Source organism: Halichoerus grypus, chromosome 13 (genome assembly GCF_964656455.1).
Source record: "Halichoerus grypus chromosome 13, mHalGry1.hap1.1, whole genome shotgun sequence".
NCBI classification, from domain to species: Eukaryota; Metazoa; Chordata; class Mammalia; order Carnivora; family Phocidae; genus Halichoerus; species Halichoerus grypus.
In genome coordinates this window covers 87,818,099-87,825,167 of record NC_135724.1, presented here as the reverse complement: position 1 = coordinate 87,825,167, position 7,069 = coordinate 87,818,099, and the positions used below count along the sequence as shown (strand labels likewise).

General features: G+C 51.9%; 1 protein-coding gene across 2 annotated transcripts in view; it reads left to right on the top strand.

The window, feature by feature from the left end:
• Positions 1–3,410: 3,410 nt before the first annotated feature.
• CAMKK2 (calcium/calmodulin dependent protein kinase kinase 2) overlaps positions 3,411–7,069 on the top strand; it is a 61,193-nt gene continuing 57,534 nt past the window's right edge. Inside the window, exon 1 of one of the 2 annotated variants that reach the window (XM_078061015.1) lies at positions 3,411–3,546. The gene's annotated coding sequence lies outside the window, so the exon portion shown is untranslated. The remainder of the gene's footprint in view (positions 3,547–7,069) is intronic. The other variant, XM_078061012.1, reaches the window with a different exon arrangement.

Sequence of the window (7,069 nt, the reverse complement as noted above, 5' to 3'; positions counted from 1 at the left end):
TTCAAGGTTTGGGAGATGGAATATTCTAGTCAACACCATGAGTAGAACATATAACAGTTCCTATAGGAAAAGACAAAGCCTTGGCAGGAGCTTATGATGCTGTCCTAGGGGGTAAGATAATTTTTAAGTCTTACTTTTTCTGCCCCTTCCTTGTACTGTCTAAGTTTTCTTAAAAATAAGATTCAGATGCTTTGTTTACTTATTTTCTTGGCAATCTGGGTTGTCAAGACAACAAGATCGGTTTGCCTAGAATAGGTTTTTCTAGTGTTCTTAGAGGAGAAAACCCAAAAAGCAAAGCCAATTCTTATTTTCATATCTCTAAGAAGAAAATGGTTTTCTTCAGTGGAATGATTCCTATCATAAGAAAGGCCAAATGTCAACGAAAGGCAATTACGATGTCCTCTGCTTTGTTCTAATTCACTTTAAAAAGAAAGGCACATAATCAATGGAGTTTTTAGCACTGTAGTAAGTATATTAATAGCGCCTCTGAGCACTTAATGTGCCACGTACTGAGCTATTTTAACTTTGCATACATTGTTGTATTTAAACCTCACTGAACCTGTGAGCTAGGTTGGTTGTCTTCATTTGACAGCTGATGAAACCAGAGTCCCCGTCCAAGGCCAAGGCCACAGACCCGGTAACTAGCGAAGCTGGGATTTGCGCTAGGTCTATCTTGACTCCAAAGTCACTGCTTTCAACCACAACACTGAAGGTAAACGGATGTTTCAGATGTGGTACTTATCGATCCCCCAGGAATTTATAGCTCTACTGGCAATTCAGAACCCATTCGTGAAAAGGAAAGAATAGAGACAGCTGGTGGCTGAGCATCAAATACGTGGTACGGTCCTTGCTATAGGAGGTCAGAGAGAGGAGAGGTCAAGGAGGGCCTGGTCGTAACATTTCAGGAAATTCTTCCAGAAAGAAGTGGATCTTGGGCTAGAGTTTGGACTTGAATGGGCACTTTCTTGCCTTTCTCACATAATTGGCTTCTACCTTTACACAGCTGTAGGTGTGTATACCTAAGTTTCTGTCTGCTAGCTATAGCGTTCTAATAAAACATAGACCATTTAGTAACATATAGAATGGTATATTTTAACAAGTAACAGGAAGAGACATCAACCAATATCTATTTTGGTTTCTTTAGTAAAGCAGGGGTTGCCAAACTATTGCTCACATGGGTTGAATCTGGCATGCCACCTGTTTTTATATGTCCTGCTAAGAATGGTTTATGCATCTTTAAATAGTTGAAGAGAAATCAAAACAATAATATTTTGTGACATGTGAAAATTATATGAAATTGAACTTTCAGTGTCTGCAAATAAGAGTTTTACTGGCACACAGCCACACCCATTCATTTGTCTGTGGCTGCTAGAATGGCAGAGCTAAGTTGCAACCACATGGCTTCAAAGTCTAAAATATTTACTCTCCTGCCCTTTACAGGAAAAGTTTGCTGACCCCTGACATAGAGTCAAAATATTCAAAATGTACAAAATGTTCCCCATCAGCCCCAATATATATTTTTGGGGGAAAAAATAGCAAAATATAGAAAAATACAGAACTATGCATCCACCATTCAGAATTAACATTTCACCATTTGCTTGGAATTCATTTATAAGTAAAAGGCATAAAACTGTCCAACATTCCTTATGCTCCCTGTCATTCTCTGCCCTTACTTCCATCTTTGTGGCAGATTGTCATGAATTTAATTTACACTCAATCCCCTTTGACCTTTTTAAAAAACACTATGTAAGCATGTGTCCATGAACAAGATAGACTATGTGGGGGTTTTAAAATACAAATTGTAGGGGCGCCTGGGTGGCTCAGATGGTTAAAAGTCTGCCTTTGGCTCAGGTCATGATCTCAGGGTCCTGGGATTGAGCCCCGCATCCGGCTCCCTGCTTGGCGGGGAGCATGCTTCTCCCTCTCCCTCTACTGTTCCCCCTGCTTGTGCTCTCTTGCTCTCGCTGTCAAATAAATAAATAAAATCTTTAAAAAAATAAAATAAAATACAAATTGTACATCATATTGTATTCTGCAACTTGCTCTTTTACTCAGCATTCTGGTTTGGGGATCTTCCCGTGTGTGTTTACAAATAGAGCTAATGTACTCCTTCGAACTATTGCATAGTATTCCATGAAATGGCCATTATACATTTCGTTTATCCATTCCCCCCATGAACATTGAGGAAGGTTGTTTCCGGGCTTTCACTATTACCAAAAAAAAAAGCGTGAGTGGTGAGTCACATCAGAAATGGTGGTCATCCGGTTGGAAGCTCTGAATTGTCTGTGAGCACCCCTGCAGCACGGAAATACTAAACTGAGGGGGACTGGAAATCCACCCAGCACAAGAGGACTTTGAGCCTTTAATTACTTTGGCCCCTGACTCCCCTCTGGACTCTTGATTCCCTTTTGTTTCCTTGGCAGGGTCAGCGAGACATCCCCTGGGTATCTTTTGGGTCAGGACTGCGTTTCGAAACCACCTAAGGTCGGCGGGTCAGGCAGCCTTTGAGGTCTCCTCTCTCCCTCCCCCTGCAGTGCCGTTACCCAGCTGGGGGACTAAACACACTCTTAAGGCTCCAGCAAAGGAGGGCGCCCCAAAGGGGTAGAATGTTTGTGAAGAAGATGATGTATTCCACAAAAAGCATCTAAGTAGTCTTTTTTTTTTTTTTTTTTTTTTGCATCTAAGTAGTCTTGGGGAAAAGCCAGAACTTCATTGGGTTTCGTGCAGTTTGGTACATCCGGGTGGAGTGGGGGGTGGGAAAGGAACACCGTTGCCCAGCCTTTAGGGCGGGCCCTGAGCAGTGGTCAGTGGGGAAGCGGGTGAGGAAAGGGGTTTCCCCGAATGGGTGGTGACCCGAAATCCAGGCCGCATCCACCGCCCCGCGCCTGGTGCAGAGGGAGCAGCCCCGGGACGGCAGCCGGGCCGCTAGGCGGGACCCCGGCTGTCCCGCGGGCTTGGGGAACTTTCCGCGACTCAGCCGCCGCCCTGCAGTCCTCGCGTCTGGCCAAACAAAGCGAGCGCTGCCGGCGCGTCCTGCCTGCCGGAGGGTGCCGCAGCCGCCGCGGGGAGAACCGGGGCAGGTGCGCGCCGCGGGCGGGGGCAAAGTTGCCGCGCAGCAACCCGCGCTCCGGCGCCCGTCGAGTCTCTCCCCTCCGAGCGGGTCGGCGGCCTCCTCCGACCGCTCCCAGCCCCGCCTCACTTCCCCTCGCCTCCGCCTCCTCCCCTTTCTTCTCCTTTTCCCCGCCTCGCCGCTACTTTCGCCTCCGCCGGCTCCCGCCTCCCCTCCCTCCCCGCCGCGGGGCCGAGCCGGCGGGGGCGCGCCGAGGGCGGCTCCGCGCCGGGGTTTCCAGCGGCCGCGGCCAATCCTCGCGCAGCCCGCGGCGGCGTCGCGCCCCAGCCGAGACCGGGCGGCTCCTCCCGCCCCCGCCCCCCCAACCCCGCGCGCCCGCCGGGGCCGCGGAGAGGAGCGCGCGGCCGCGCTGAGCCGAGCGGAGCCGAGCCGGGGGCGCAGAGCGCGGGAGGCGGCGGCGGTGGCGCGGAGCCCAGGTGAGCTGACGGGAGCGGGGCCGCGGGCCGGGGAAGCAGCGCCGCAGCCCCGGGCGCCGTCGCCTTCTCGGGGCGCGGGACCGCTGCCGGGATTGAAGACAAAGCCCTGAGGCCGGCCCCAGGTTCCCTCCACCGAGGGGACCCCACGTGCGCCGCCCCACGCCCCGCCACGTGGGGGGACCCGGCCCCCCGGCGCCCCTTCCCCCGCGTCCTCGGAGCGCCTGGGGCCTTGGGGTGGCCTCCTTGGCTGGGCCGCGCCCGGCCGGGGGTGGGAGGGGCGGTCCCGGAGTTTGGAACCGATGTCACCCGGGGCCGGGGCAGTCAAGGATCTTGGAGGCGGCCTAGGCCCACCTTCTCGCGTTTGACAGGTGGGGAAAGCTACAGAGTGCAGGGAAGGAGAGGGCCACCGGACTCTGAGCACCCCACCCCCGCACCCTGCTTGTCTTGGGGGCAAACCCAGGCCCTGGTGGGTTGGACCAACACCAGGCGGCAGGACCCTGGATCAGCAGTTGCGGGGCCTGGGGACCTTTGCCTCCCTTAGTTGGCCCTCTGCCTCCGCCCTCCGGAACCTCGCTGGCTGGTCCTTTTGACCTAATTTACCTCCGGTCCGCAGCACTCAGTGAGTGCAGAGAGGTGCCTTCACCGGCACCCTCTGCTTGACTCTTGGGGACGCGGGGAGTCTGGGCCCAGCCCCGCTAGGCATTGGGTCTCGGTGCCTGGAATGCCACCCTATCCAGCCTCGAGCTCTTCCTGGCTCTCCCCCCCCCCCCCCCGCACTGCCCAGTTTGGGAAGCGGGGTGTTTTCACAGCTCTGCCAGCCTCCCTGCTGCTCTCACTTGGCTGTGGGGAGGTTGCACTTTAGCCTCTCCTGTCTCCCTCAGAAGGTTGGGGCGGAGGGATGCCGTTTGGGGAGGGGGCGGGGGACTCAGTGCCCTCAGTAAGAGAGGGGTTCGCTGGCCTGGGGTGGGACATGTAGTGTCCACTTCCTTAAAGGTAACTTTAACCTTCCTCAATCTGGAAGTCCCTACAGTCCCAGAGATAGAAACTTCATGTACCCTAGAGTGGTATTGTCATTTACCACACCCCCTTGCCTAGCTCTGCCCCCAGGGGAGAGAGAAGAGGATAGCTCTCTGTCCCCATAGGCTCCCATGTTTTCAGGGGGAGGTAGGGGCAGCAACAAGGGGAGGGCTTTGGGGGAGTGATCCCCCGCCTTCCAAACCACCCCACAAAAACATGCAATTTAAGAATAAACAGTGTTCATGCTATGCAAATGCAGCTTCGTGGTGAGCCCTGGCACCTCCTTCCAGATTGCTCATCATCAGCCCTTCTTATATGGAAAGCAGCTATTGTAGTGAGAGCACAGTGTATTTTTGTAATAAAAAGTAATAGCCATCATTTGATGAGCCTCCAAACACTGTGCTATGTGTTGCATTTATTATCTCATTTAATGCCTACCAAAATCCTAGAGGCAGAGATTTTTATTCCCGTTGTAGAGATGAGGAGGTCAAGGGTGGAAACAATCCTGCAGTGTTGCTAGGAGTTAGCCTCATTCTATAGAGGGATCAGAGAGGTTAAGCAGCTTGTCCAGGGTCACACAGCCAACCCAGGCATGTCAGGCCCTTGAGCCTATGCACTTTACCACCTCTCCTAGAGCAGGGTCCCTTGCAAGGCTGCCCTCAGCTTTTTGAGGGGCCCAAAATTGTTTACTAAGCCAGCTTAGGGGGACACAGATCTAAGCAGGCATGCTGCTGATGGTTAATGACTTGTCTTTGCTCCCAGGTTGTTAGTGGGCTAGTAGCCAAATTATTCACCAATAACTCTGCAGTAGCTCTCATCAAGGGCAGTCCCACCTTCCTGGCAAGCATTTGGAAAAGTGCCTGGTGACTTTTGGTTGTCAAAGTGATGCTGAGCACTTCTGGCTTTGGTGGGTTGGAGCCAAGGATGCCAAATGTCCGGCAAGCAGGCCAGATCCATGCCAGGCACAAAGAATTGTCCTGGCACCTGTTGAAAAACACCAGGAGGAATCAGTATGCTAGGAATGAAGGAAGCAGAGGGCTTTGGAGTTTCTGGAGAAATCTCTTCTGGCCGGTATGAATCTAGGAGGCTCCCAGAAAGAGGTGTTGTTTGTGCTCAGCCTTGAGTAATGGGCTAAAAATAAATAAAAAATAAATAAAAGGAGATTGCATGGGAGTAGAAGGGTAAGGGTCTGACCTAGTAGAGGGAACTTTCTGCACTAACTCAGAGTTCCCTCCTTGAGAACCTCAACCTGGATCCAAGATGGGCTGCTGGGTGGGGAGAGACCTCTCTCAAGAGGAACTGGGTGGGGCAGGCCAAGCCTATTTTCAAGGCATTTTGGCTCAGATTTTAATGTGGGTTGCAGAGTCATCCTCATCCCATCATGAACTCATTTAATGGAAGGGCTCAGAGAGGCAAAGTACTATAACTTGTTTAGGGTCACTCGCAACCTTCCTCTCTGCATGCCACCTTCTGGTAGCTATGGGAAGCCTAGAGTTCTCATTTCCTTTTCCAGTCCTGGAGATTTGGGGCAAATGCTATTTCAGATTGTCCTTTGAGTCAGAGGGCCTTGTGTTGCTATTTTTCCCCGGATATTGTGCTCTCCCAGTTAGCTCCTCCCCTTTGGGTTACAGGCCCGGGGCGTGGGGTTCAGGCATGCCAGGCTCCAGGTTGCTGCCTTGGCCTTCTCCCTCATCTCTGCGCCTTCTTTCTTGGAAGTGAAGGGAATTGCATTCCTCTCTTGGAATGGCCTTTTCTTCTTTCAGAATGTGTTTGTTCCCTTGTTGACCTGTTAATATGTGACCTTTCGCGTCTGGCTTCTCTTTCTTGGAGGATAAATGTTTCCCGAGGTTCATCCATGCTGTAGAACATCTCTGTGTTTCTCTTCTATGGCTGAGTAGTATTCCCTTGTATGGATAGACCCCATTTTGTTTATCCATTCATCAGCTGGTGGACACTGGGTTGTTTATACCATGCACTTTGTGCATTCCTCTGCCTCTTCAGCGCCCAATTAATAAACCTCTGGGCATGAGACATTATTTTGTCACTCTGCAGAGAGAGGGTAGTGGAAGGAAGGATCTCTGAAATCAGTTGGGGAACGGTTCCCATGAACAGGGTTTTCAGGATTCCTTCCATCTTGCCCCCTCTAGCTCCGCCACAAGAATCCTGCTTCCTTCCAAAGCCCAGTGCCTCCAGGGTCCATGCACGGGGGGACACGTGTGATTTTTCAGGGAGAGTGTGGATTTCCTTCCGTTCCATTTCTTCCGTCACGATGATTTGTTAGATGTAGGGCCTCATGTCATCTCTTGGCATGTATTTTGTGAGACTTTTTCCAGGTGAGTAAATCCACAAAGTAGAGAAAGCCTCACCAGACAGATGGAGCCCTAACCCGGTGGCCAGGCATGGAGTCAGGGCAGCCTCCCAACGGCTTAGCCAGAAATGCCTACCGCGGAGGAAATCAGAAGTCTAGCAAACACGGACCTGGGAGGAAGCCCAGAAAAGAGCACCC